The following is a 14,088-nucleotide window of genomic DNA, read 5'->3' as shown; positions in this document are numbered from 1 at the left end:
CCATTTGTTGATTGAGTCCGCCATCTTATATCAGCATTGTTTGTGGTTCCCCAGAATGATTTCAGTGGTAACAACAAAGATCACTGATCACATATCACCATAGCAAATATAATAATAATATTTTTCAAAGTTGATATATTGTAATAATTACCAACATGTGACACAAAGACACAAAGTGAGCACTTGCTGTTGGAAAAAGTGCATCAATAGACTTGCACAATGCAGATTTGCCACAAAACTTCAGTTTGTAAAAATCACAGTACCTGCAAAGCACAAAAAAGTGAAGTGCAATGAAACGGGGTATGCCTGTAGATGTCTTTGGGGCCATTATTCAGTCTACCACAATTATTACAGGATGATCACATGTAGCCAAGTATCTTTATGGATAAGAAATCAGATGGATGCAACTAGTTACTGTTCAAGAAAACATTCACCAGCAGGGCATTTCCCTAGAGTAGTAAGAGGTTTCTAGCCTGAAACCTCTTGATAATTGGTCTATCAATCAATGGACACAAAAAAGTGTCACTCCTACAATGTGGGTATTCCTAAAATGAAATATTTTCATATTAGAATGGCCCTTCTGTTAGAAAGTCCAGAAGTAACTGAGTCCTAAAAGAAGAGGGGGAGGGACAAATGTGTGAGAGTATCAAAGAAACCAAGCTATAAGCACACAAGAATGTTGTCTTAACAGCAGCAAGAATGTTGTCTGTTTCAAAATGCACTTTGATTCAATAAAGGCTCCCAGAGGTAAAAATAATGATAACAATAATAATAATTGTTTTTAAACTGCTATTTCAAGACACTATGATTCTGACCAGCAACACTTTGACAAGCTATTAGAGTAACTTCTTGTCTTATATAAATAATTAATGATTACTCCCTTAAAGGGAACCATGCACTGATGCAAGAATACTTTCTCCCACATATAATCATTCTAACACTTCTTTCTATAAAGTCACTGACTAGTCAGAAAGGTTTTTTTTTTTTTTAACTTCACTATGCTTTCCTAAATGATCAATTATGATAATGGGTCTTATTAGAATTCAGGGGTAAATAGAACTGTTGAGCAAATTGTACTTATTTGCAATTGCTGAATTCCTAAATGAATTCTCGTATGTTTAGGCCTCTGCCGGCAAAGCAATATTAATTTTAATCTAAGTGGTTTGAAAACAAATTAGCTACCTTTCTCATCCCACCCACTGTTCACTGGCAATTCTTCACCACAGTCCAAATTTGGTTAACACTTTGATTGAGTTACAGGTAAAATAATAACCATTAGGCAGTTTTTCAATTCTTATATAATTTAGTATTTGAAAATTTTAACTCAGAGCTTCAAAAAATCCTCACACGTGAATTAGAAAAATTGGACTAGGTTAAAATTTGAATGTTTGTCCTTTTAAAAAATCTGTATTGGCTACATAAATGTGTTATTATTAGAGAAAAGAACTGAGAGTTCTTGGAATAGAAAACTAACCTTTGCAATATGTGTTTTGAAAAAAAACATGTATTAGTATTTCAGACTATGCCTGGTTAATAGATTGATAATCAATAAACAATTGAATGCAGTATAGAATATCCACCTTTTTACATTTCTGCTCTTGTGTATATTTTCTATAAATGAATCCCACAACTCTGACTTAACAACTGCTCATTGTCCTTAACATGACTTCAGCCTAAGCCATTCCTCCTAACCCCTACATTTTCCTATGGTTATCATGGTATCATACTCCCTCCAGGCTTCAAAGCCATGGATATCACAGTCGTTTCTGAGGCAGTAGATATCAAATACTTATTTTTTTTTTTCTTTTAAAGTTTCTTATCTCTACCTTATGTCCAGTTAGTTATGCCATCACTCTGGATAGAAGCCCCACCACTATTTACTTTGAATTCTTTAAGAGCCATTTAATTTTTCCAGGTTTAATTCTAACCTTTCCATCTGTTTATCACACAAACTGTTTTTAAATATTGATTTTATCTCTTTATTCACTCTTAAAATCCCTGGATGGCTCTTCTTCAAGTCTTCACCAGTTTTTTGAGCCCTTTTGTTTTTTAATCTCACTTGGCAACCCAACTTTACTCTACAGCTCCTGCTTCCTCAACCACAGAAAATTCTAATTTTTCACTGCCCCAAATCTGTTCCATTTATTTTGCTTTATTTTGTTGTGATGTCATCCTTATTTCTATTCCATAAGTGTCCATATTACCCTACAGTTTTTTCTTATTTTTGAAGTATTTCTTTCATACAAGCATAAAATATAACTCTGGCACACATGGCTGAAGGAGAAAGACCAAGCTATTCAAGTAAAACACATGAAGTGCTCTGTGTGATAGAGGACTCATTTCTTGATATTATTCTGGCTTTCCATATAAATCAGGTAAGTTATTAGATGAGATCATTATGGCTAATTTTGCTGACAATAATTATCTAATTTCAGGATAAGATTTTGGCTTCAGCTTTGGAATGATATATATGTTGCTTCATTTTATTTATTTATTTATTTATTTATTTATTTATTTATTTATTTATTTTGAGATGGAGTTTTGCTCTTGTTGCCCAGGCTGGAATGCAATGGCACGATCTCAGCGCTCACTGCAACCTCCACCTCCCAGGTTCAAGTGATTCTTCTGCCTCAGCCTCCTGAGTAGCTGGGATTACAGGCATGCACCACCACACACGGCTAATTTTGTGTTTTTAGTAGAGATGGGGTATCTCCATGTTGGTCAGGACGGTCTCGAACTCCTGACCTCAGGTGATCCACCCGCCTCAGTCTCCCAAAGTTCTGGTATTACAGGCATGAGCCACTGTGCCCAGCCATTGCTTAATTTTCATTACATCTTTATTACTAAAAGTAACTTAAATGTAGCCAAAGGATTTAGGTATACACTTGTTTTCATTCCATTCCTCAGTCATCATTTGACAAGATTAAGTCTACTTTATATTTTTAAATTTTTTGGTGCCACTAAAATCTGCAGGTTAAACAAATCTATAAAATGTATGTTACTACAAGAAACGTAGCAAAATTTTATAATTTCAAGAAAGTATTTAAAAATTAGAGTGGGGGCTATCTAGTTGTTGTTTTTTTTTTTTTTTCAAAATTCCAGAATAATCAATAAAAGATTACCAATGTGAGAACACTGAAGCCTACCTAGGGAGTGAGTTTTTAGTTATAATATGCATTGACTATATAGACTATAGCCTTTAATATTTCAAATATTCCTCCAATAAATTTCTAAAAAAACTAGTTGACTTTTTCCTGGGCACACCTTATACAAACATAGGCACTGCAGTTAGGAAATGAACAGTTTTATCTCTTCTATACCAATGACCTATCATTAAAGTCAGTAGGATGGAAATTGTTTTGAAGAATGCAAGTAGTTACACTTGGAATTTACAAAATTGCTTTGAAACTGCACTCCTCCTTCTTTCTACAAATTAACTCCTCTGATGCATTTTTTTTTTTTCCGGTAGCCTTTTCCTGCTCCCCCAAGCTATAATTAGTCATTGAAAATTGTCTCAGTGCATGGCTGGAAGACACTATAAACTCTGGACATAGTTCTTTCTCCTTGTTAAGAAAAGGCTCTCACTTAGTGATATAATCTCAGTAACCTAATGACCAGAAAGTGATTTTAGAACATCATGACCACAATTCCTCTTTAGCAGGCTGTAATAGTAGCACAGGTACAAAATTATTAGTATTCTGTCTTTTTAAAGACACTAGTAAAGCAAAAGCACAGCGAGTACACCCAGAACAGAACTCACCTAATTGTTCACATTTTGGTTAACAGAAAAAAAAAATCCTTATTTTGATAAGTATTCTGTGTCTTCATGTCGTTATAAAACTAATAAACTATGAAGGTAGGTAAAATCAAAACCAGTCATTCAAAATGTGTTTACAGATGCATGGCAGCTCACTTCTAGTCTCAGGCTAAAGCACCATTTAAATGCTAGATATTTGATATCTGCAATTTTGAAAGAAAATGCTGAATCAATTTAAAATAGCTTCAAACATGTAGATATTTATGTGGGAACTAATTGGCATAAACAAGAGGGAAAATTGTTGAAATGATTTACATGTGCCTGTTCATAAAGCCTGCCGGATTTTAACTACATATTATTCAATGCTTTGTTGTAACTTTGTGTATCTTATTCATCAATCACATCTAAACCACTGGGGTTCTGATAATAACAAATTTGGAATGTATCCCATTTTCTCTCTTTCGTTGTTATGAGGAAAGCAATATAGAAGAAAACAAGTTAAGCCAGTAAGTCACAATATAAAGTGAGCAAATCGGTGTGACCGGAAGTGGGACAAATCTCTTCAGCAGTCCAAACTCTTAAAATCAGATTCTTTTTGTCCTAATTTGGGAATTCAGCTTTACTAAATCTAAATGCTTAAGTCTTTGCCCTCAAACACAACACCTTTTAATTTGTTATTGCTGAACATTATAAATTCTGCAATTATAAATTCTGCAATTGCTAATTCTTGTTGAGGCTCACCCTGCATGGACCAGACATAGTGGGAACTGATTTCCATGTAATGTATGATGTACATTCTCTAGTAGAAGCCAAACTTTTTATTTACTGTTGTAGCATCACCCTGGTATGTAGCAAAGTGCTCTGTAATAAGTTATTACTAAATTTTAAAAAAGTAATAATAAATAAAAATTCTAGATTGCCAAAATGATCTTCCTAAAATTGTCAAACTGATCTTAATCTTTTTCTTTTAAATAAATCAGTGTGTAATACATAATATTTTATGTTTTAAAGAAAATTAACAAAATAAAATTACCAGGATATGTTATCCCACAGATACACAGCTAATGAAATAATATGAAGAAACTTTTAATAAAACTGTCATAGAATATGTAGGAGATAAACTACACATACACAGCAACTAGGTAGAATCAAGCACATAAATAAACCAAACAAATTATACTTTATGAATTTAAATTATACAAGAATAAAAAAGGTAATTAGAGCTTTAGAAGATGAAATATAATCCAGGTATTATAATATAAAGTAAAAAATAAAACAAAGTTTTAAGTTATGAGAAATGGAAGAGAATTTGGGAATAGAATGACCAGACAAAATATGTGATTAAAGAAGTCTCAGAAAGATTATACTTTCAGTGATCTTTTATTAGTTTGTTACTAGAAAAGTGTCTCTGAACCTGGAGAGCACCAGAAACCATGAGGAGGAGATGCAGTGCTCTCCCCTGAGCTTAAAGCTGGCTCTTGGTTTTGCTTTGCTGCAACTGCTTTTTGCCATTGATGATCATTCTTCTCTTCCTCCTGGGGAGTAAGAGAGAGAAGATGCAGCCCGAATGGTTCTTTTTTACAATTTTTTTTTTTTTTAAAGAAGTCTGAGAAAGAAAAAAACTTGTGGAAAATAAACAAGAATTGAAGAAATAATATATCAAAAAACATGTTTATTTTGGATGGAGACTAAAACTGAGTGCCAGACAGGATTCATTCCTTCAGTTGTTCAGTCTCTCAACAGATGTTTATTCAGCAAATACTGAATGCCAGATGCTGTTGTAAGTGCTAGGGATATGGCAGGAAGTACATGTTGTTAGGAGGGAAAGACAGGCAAGAAACAATAAGTACTAGATTATGGAAAGACACTGTTTTAGTCTATTATCGCAGCTATAACAGACTATCACAGACTGGTAAATTATACAGAACAGAAATTTCTTTCATCTTTTTTTTTTTCCTGAGACAGAGTCTTAATCCCTCCCCTAGGCTGGAGTGCAGTGGCACGATCTCAGCTCACTGCAACCTCCGCCTTCTAGGTTCAAGCAATTATCCTGCCTCAGCCTCCTGAGTAGCTAGGATTACAGGCTTGCACCACCACGCCCAGCTAATTTTTTTTGTATTTAGTAGAGACTGGGTTTCACCATGTTGGCCAGGCTGATCTCGAAATCCTGACCTCGTGATCCACCTGCCTCGGCCTCCCAAAGTGCTGGGATTACGGGCGTGAGCCACCACACCGGGCCAGAAATGTATTTCTAACAGTTCTGGAGCTGGGAAGTCTAAGAACAAAGCACCAGCAGATTTTGGTGTCTGGTGAGGGCCTGGTCTCCACTTCCAAGGTGATGCCTTGAACCCTGAATTCTCTGGAAGAGAGGAACTTTGTGTCCTCACATGGCAGAAGAGCAAGAGAGAGCAAATCCACTCCAGCAAGCCCTTTTTATAGGGGCATAAATTCATCTATAAGATCAGAGACCTCAAGACCTAAACACCTCCCATGAGGCTCCACCTCCCAACACTGTTGCATTGGGGAAAACATTCAAACCATAGCAGACAGTACATTTTAAGGGTTTAGAGAGTACTGAAAAGGTGATTTTTTCCCCTGTAACTTTATTTTCTTTTCCTCTTGATGTGACTTGTACATAGAGCAATGAATGAAAGTCTCCTTTAACCCAAACAAAATGTACAAAAATAACAGAGAACTTTAATTTCTATATTGATAGGTCCTACCATGTATCTGAAAAAATTGACTTTCAGTGATTATTGCACTCCCTTGCATTTCTTTGTCCCTGTCTTTGTCTTCTTTATCCTCTGTAGTTTCCACTTTATAGAAGTGGGTGTTTTGCTACTTGGCATAGACCGATGATAGATGATTGATAGATAGATAGATAGATAGATAGATAGATAGATAGATAGATAGATGATAGATAGATAGATAATAAAGAGACAAGTAACTGTTATGTATACATAATTACTAAATCTTTATGTCTTTATTGTAAATTATGACTTCTAGTGTTTAAACATGGCCTAAATTTTATGTTTCATAATTTTTGAATTGGATTTTACTTGGCTGATATGAAGATTGCAATCTGTGATTTTATGTTACTTCTATTTCCTTGATATACTTCTGTATTTTTCTTTAGTGTAACCCAGAGCTCACATACAAGTTCTCTTATGTAGCATCCAGCCTTAATGGCTTCTCTCAATCTCTCTCACTGACTCTTACCCCCAATTCATTAACTTCCAATTTTATGCAGAGTAATATACTCCACTTTAACCTTTGATCCCAAACTTTCATATTCAAATCTTCAAAGAGGTCAGATTAAACAAACCCTCCAGTTGTTAAGACACATCCTCCTTAGAGTATGAGAGTACACACACACACACACACACCAGGAGGGTTTGTCAGACTGAAAACTCATAGGTGTGAGCCTATAAAATCGAAGCAATAGTGTTACACCAAGAGAAATGTACAGGTCATACAGAATAGTCTTTTATAGGGAGGTAAAGACATGTATATTCATACTTAATCATGCTGTTTCAGATCCCAGGGCGGCCTGCTATCTAAAATATGAAGTTTTAAAAAGAATAAGAGAATAGAAATGCTGGGCAAAAGTTCAGAAATCTTAATATGTCAATTTTATACCTACAAAAAAAGCTAAACTATAAAGTCTGTATGATTTTGGGCAAAATTTCAGTAGGAATTAATTATGAAGGGTTTGAGTTTCTTTAATAAAAGACAAATTAATATTGACTTTGTGTTTGTAATGCAGAAATTATTTCTTTTTTATCACCACTTTCACTTCCATATCATCAAGTCTCGTGAACTAACTGTGGAATTGAAAGTAATGTTCTAAAGTATGTAAACTTTAGAGAGTCTGAGTCATCTTCTATTGTGCTGATTTCCAGCTAGTCTGTCATTTTTATATTGTTGCTAAGTGCTTTTCCATCTAATTGCATAGGGAATGATTTGTTTAGCAACCTCTCTTTAGAGTCAGGCTTTGTTCTCTTCACTGTGGACACCATTCTGGCATTGTTTTCCTGTTTCCATTGTTTCGCAGAGCATATTTTATCACAAGCATTTTGTGATTCAATTATCCTTCCCTCACCCCTCCCATATGTAAGCCAGAGTACCCTTTGGCTCTAAATATATGCTTGTAACAGCTGCTTTGCAATGTTCATTGCAAAAGAGAGAAAGAGAGCCCAAACAGCTATGTTACTAAACCGTACACATAAAATAGTCATACTCAATTAAAGACAACAGTAATCAAAATAGAAATAAGGAACATATGCAATTCAGAAGCATTAGGGTAACTGTAATTCCCATAGCCTTTTATAAATATATTTGGTGATTAATTCAGAATATCATGAAAAAATGTATACCTCTTTTGACAATTCACATAATACTTTATAGCTATATGCATTTAGGCTATGGATTATCTCATTCTAAGAAATGTAAAGCACAAGGTCTAAGTAGAGTGAACATTATGTTATATTGGGAATGATACATGGTGTAAAACAAAAGGAAAACCTTTTAATCATATTTCCAGAAGGTCTTAATTCCTTTTAGAGACCTTTATGCACTAAGGCTCTCTAAGCATGAAACTAGAAAAGAGAAAGAAAATCTACTACAAAAGTTAAAGAAAATAATTGAGAGAGCCAATCTATAGCCTAAATGTATTTGTTCATGGATAAGATAAATTAATGAGTAAAAAGAAAATAAGATCATTGGTCCACTTTTAATGTTACCTTACAAAAACTCCATTCGATAGTCTTATCTTGAAAAAAATATTATTTTTGTCTAAACAAATTGTGGAAGAGGGTACAGCTGTGAAATAGGGGAAAATGTCTAATAAGTAAAAAAATAAAAACAGTGTATAGATATCGAAAACAGAGTCTCTGAATTTAGGACTATCTGAGTAGGCTAAGAAAACAACTATTGGCATGCATGACAATCAAATCAGTAAGAGTTTGAAGGATCAAGATCTCCAAAGTAAAAGGGAACTTTAGAGAAATGGGCATAACATTCTGTGTAAAATTTCCCCTTGAGGCACTAGCTGAATGCTAAAATTTGCATTTGAAGAACACATTTCTGAGAATTCAAGCAGAAATAAACTGCTGAGATACTAAAAGTTTAGGCAGATATTTTGGCAGTATTTTGGTATGGGGAAGATGAAAATTAGAATGTAGGATCATTACAAAACAAGGGACTTAGGGTGCAGTGGCTCACGCCTGTGATCCCAGCACTTTGGGAGGCCAAAGTGGGAGGATCGCTGGAGCCCAGGAGTTCAAAACCAGCCTGGGCAACATAGCAACATAGTGAAACCCCATTTCTACAAAAAAGAGGAAAAAAATGGTCTTACAAAAATCTCAGGCCTTTAGTTAAGATCCCTGAAAAGGCAATAACTATAGAGTGAGAAGCAAACTAGAAACAGAATATCCTCTGCTGAAACAAGGTAATCTGCATGTATTTTAGTAGCCCACAAGAAGAAAGATATCATTGAGAATGCCAGCAATTTTTCATATACAACTGGGATTCAGTCAAAATTTATCAGACATGCCAGGGAACAGAACGAAATGACTGAGAAATGTAAGAGAAAAATGTAAAAGTAGAGCAGCAGAAAATCAAAATATCTGAGGTATCAGTACTAAACTTAATATGTTCCAAAAATAAACACAAAGATGGAATATTTTCATCAGAGAATTGGAATTTAATTCAAAAATCAAATAGAAATCAGAGATCTTACAAAATACTGAAATTAAGATATAGATGAATTTAATAGTAGATTAATGATTAACCACAGTAGAAGAAATAAAGTATTTACCAATAGATTCACATACTTATACATATACAAAATATATAGTTTGAAACAAGCAAGTAAATTAAATGAAAAATAAAATAAGAGCTATGTGGAACATAATTGAAAAAAAGATTCATGTATTTGTAACTGGATTCCAAAAAGGAGAAATGATGGAGGAAAAAAATAGAAGTATGAGAAGAAATGTTTGCTAAGAATTTCCCAAAACTAATGAAAAGCATCAAGTCTTTGGAGCCATTCAAGAAGCTCTATGAGTCACAGCCCAGCTAAAAACAAAATAATAACACCTATTATATAAAACTGCTAAAAACTAAAGCCAAATGACAATCTTAAAAGCATGCAAATAAAAGACACATCAGTTTCAAATGAGTAATAATATGATTAAGAGCTGACTTTTGAAATAAAACAATGGGAGACAGAGAACACTTACAGCACTGAAAGAAAATGACTGAATCTATATTTAGAAAATGATATCCTTCAAAAATGAAGGCTAAATAAAGGCCTTTTTTTATTTATATTTATTTTTTTTTTGGTTAAACAAGAAGTTCAGAGAAGCTGAGGTCATAATACTTTTTCTAAATAAAATGCCAAAGATAATTATCTAGGCAGAAAGAAAATAATCCCTGAACAAAGCATAATAATAAAGGAAGAATACAAAGCACCAGGAAGGAGAAACATCAGAGCATATCAAAACCAAATATTAAGTGTTAGAACATAATAATAATAACAATAATAATACACGTTCAAATTATATGTAAAATTAATATCCATATTATTGATAGTGCAAGAAATCAGAGTGGAACTTTTCAGGCACTTTCATTGACCAGGAAGTGTGAAAGTAATAAAGATATATTCTAATCAGTGAAGGATGCATATTATAATATATATGGTAAACATTAAAAACAATAAAAGAGTAAAAGGCCAGGCAGAGGGGCTCACACCTGTAATCCCAACCTGTAATCCCAACACTTTGACAGGCCTAGGTGGAGAATTGCCTGAGTCCAGAAGTTCAAGATCATACTGGGCAACATAGTGGGACCCCACTGCTACAAAAGAATTAAAAAAAATTAGCTGAGTGTGGTGAAACACTTCTGTAGTTTCAGTTACTCAGGAGGCTAAAGCAGGAGGATTGCTTGAGTCCAGGAGGTTGATGCTGCAGTGAGCAGTGATCACACCACTGAACTCCAGTTTGAGTGACAGAATGAGAACCTGTCTAAAAAACAAATAATAATAATGTTATTTAAAAACTAAATAATGTAATATGGAGCAAAGAACAGACAAAACAGAAAATAAATGGCAAGACTACAAAAACTCCAAAATATAAGTAATTGCTATATGTATTTAAATACTTTAGTTGTCAGAAAAAGATTGTTGGGCTACATACAGAAACCCATTTCTACTTAAAGGAGACATATTTTAAATATAAAAATAGATAGTGGAAGTTTAAAAAGCAAAATAAGGTTAAAAGATACTCTGGTACAGCTATGGTGAGGGCATACTGAAAGAAAAAATATACTCCAAAAGATAAAAAGGGTAATTTCAGAATAATGAAAGAGTATTAATAGCATCAATCTTAAGAGGAAACAAAAATAACAGCACATTAGCCCTAAAAATATAGAAGATATAAAATAGTGAAATAGAAAGAAATACAAAGGTGAAAAACCTGAAAACCCCAAATTGACACTGTTGATAAACCCCTTGCAAGACAGTGAGAGACAAAGAGACAGAGAGCAGAGAAAGAAAGTAAAGGAGGAAGAGAGAAAGAAGAGAGAGGATAGGAAGGAGGTACGAAAACCAACAACATAAATTTTAAAAAGGATCATTGTTATAGGCATTTAAAAGTTAAGAGGAAATTAAACAATGCCAATTGATACGGATTGACTGTGTCCCCACACAAATCTCATCTTGAATTGTAACTCCCACAATTCCCATGTATCATGGGAGGCACCCAGTGGGAGGTAATTGAATCATGGGATGGGCCTTTCTCATGATAGTGAATAAATCACATGAGATCTGATGGTTTTAAAAAGAGAAATTTCCCTGCCCAAGTTCTCTCTTTTTCTGCTGCCATCCATATAAGATGTGACTTGCTCCTCCTTGCCTTCCACCATGATTGTGGGGCCTCTGTAGCCATGTGGAACTGTATGTCCATTAAACTGCTATTTCTTCCCAGTCTCGGGTATGTCTTTATCAGCAGCATGAAAACGGTCTAATACATCAATCAAATTACCCATCAAATACCAATGTATTTGTGCACATCAATCAAAAATTTCAGACGAAATGTATGCATTTCAAGAAAAAACAGATTTGTAAAATGGATACAAAAAGAAATATGAATCATCTTAAATCTATTAAAGAAATTAAATTTATCATTCAAAATATCCATCAAGTAAGCCTACACTACTTTACCAAATACATAAGGAATAAAATCAAACTTACATTATAATTTTTCAGACAACATATGATGTAGAAAAATGATGTCAATAGTCTTTTTGTCACATTTTGATAATTCTTGCAATATATAAAATTTTTTTATTACTATTTTATCTGTTATAGTGATCTGCGATTAGTGTGATTTTTAATGTTACTGTTGTAATTGTTTTGGTGGACCACAAACTGTGCCCACTTAATTGATAAATGTGTGTGTTAAAAAAAAAAATATGAAAGGATACAGTTGCTCACGCCTGTAATCCCAGCACTTTGGGAGGCCAAGGCAGGCAGATTACTTGAGGTTTGGAGTTCAAGATCAGCCTGGCCAACATGGTGAAAGCAAACCCTGTCTCTACTAAAAATACAAAAAAATTAGTCAAGCATCGTGGTGCACACCTGTAATCCTAGCTACATTACAGGCAGAGGCAGTATTGCTTGAACCTGGGAGGTGGAGATTGCAGTGAGCTGAGATCCTGCCACTGCACTCCAGCCTGGGCCACAGAGTGAGTCTCTGTCTCAAAACAAACAAACAAACAAACAAACAAACAAAAATCCAACAGCTGGATGCAGTTGCTCACACCTGTAATCTCAGCACTTCGGGAGGCCAAGGTGGGCAGATCACTTGAGGTCAGGAGTTCGAGACCAGCCTGGCCAACATGGCAGAACCCTCTCTCCACTAAAAATACAAAAATTAGCTGGGCATCACGGTGCATGCTTGTCATCCCAGCTATTCACGAGGCTGAGGAATGAGAACTGCTTGAGCCTAGGAGGTGGAGGTTGCAGTGAGCCGAGATCACAACCCTGCACTCCAGCCTGGGAGACAAGGTGAGACTCTATCCCCCCACCAAAAAAAAATTATAGGATATAAAAAACACTACCCACCATATTTATTTGATGAGACAACCATTATCTTGAAATCAAAATGGTACAAGATTATTAATAAAATAATATTACAGAATAATCTTTCACATGAACCTAGTCACAAAAACTCTAAACACATCCTGAACTGGTAATGAAATCCTGCAACATATATTTTGCATTTATTTCAGGACATAAAAGCTGTTTAATATCAGTCTTAATTCAGCACATAAACACAATAAACAAGTGTGTCCATTTAGTGATAAACAATAAAAACCAACGTACAATGCAAAATTTTTTCAAGATGATAAGTCCTCAGAAAATTAGTATTGAAAGGGAACATCGTACCTACAGCAAACATCATTGTTGTGGTACTATTAGGAACACAAAAAGAATGCCTACTACATTAATTTATTCACCATTATGCTAGAGGGCATAGTCATTGTAATGAGTCATACAAAATAAGTAAAAGCTTTAAGGATTTAAAAGAAGAAATACTGCAGTCCCATGATGATGCTAGACTTGTGCACATAGAAAACTAGATAAATTATTAGTTGATAAATACAACTCTGGATGCAAAATTAACATATGAAAATCACATGTGTTTATTTTCTATGTTTATCAAGGAATATTAGAAAATGACATTCTAAGGTGATATCAAAATAGCATTTATAAATCAAATAACTAATGGAAAAATATTAGAATACTTTTCATTAGAATATGCACATCTATTAGAGATGTACAAGTCCTTTACATTGAAAACTACAAAATATTGCTAAGATAATTTGAAAAAAGTAGAAGCAGTGACAACATAGCTTTTTGAATCTTCCTTTTTTCCTTCATGAAAAGAGACAAACCTCAAATCCTGTGATCAGTATCTACTACAAAGTTTAGTTGACAACTGTGTCATGAAGAAACTCAAAATATAAGTGGGTAGGGTCCAGCCATTAGCAAATGTAACATTATTTCTTTCATTAGCAACATCCATTTTGGGGAACCAATAAAACAGAGTGAAGCAAATTATGCAAATAGTACTCATTACCCAGTGAGACAAAAAAGAAGTTTGTGATGTGCTGCCACTTTTTATCAAGACAATGAATATATCCATTGCTCTAAAAAGTTTGTGATGTTTCCCTGTTCCTCTATCCCCATTCAACCACTGATCTGCTGTCACCACATGTAAATTTGCATTTCCTAAAATTTTATATAAATGGAGACCACTCAGTATGTG

General features: G+C 34.2%; 1 non-coding gene across 1 annotated transcript; it reads left to right on the top strand.

Annotated features, from left to right (window-relative positions):
• Positions 1 to 5,114: 5,114 nt before the first annotated feature.
• Positions 5,115 to 5,329, top strand: LOC129480025 (small nucleolar RNA U3). Its single transcript, XR_008656919.1, has one exon. It is a non-coding gene; the product is annotated as a small nucleolar RNA U3 (small nucleolar RNA).
• Positions 5,330 to 14,088: the final 8,759 nt, after the last annotated feature.

Source organism: Symphalangus syndactylus, chromosome 3, assembly GCF_028878055.3.
Source record: "Symphalangus syndactylus isolate Jambi chromosome 3, NHGRI_mSymSyn1-v2.1_pri, whole genome shotgun sequence".
Taxonomy (NCBI): Eukaryota; Metazoa; Chordata; class Mammalia; order Primates; family Hylobatidae; genus Symphalangus; species Symphalangus syndactylus.
The sequence above is the reverse complement of the archived record's forward strand: the minus strand, read 5'-3'. Positions and strand labels throughout refer to the sequence as shown.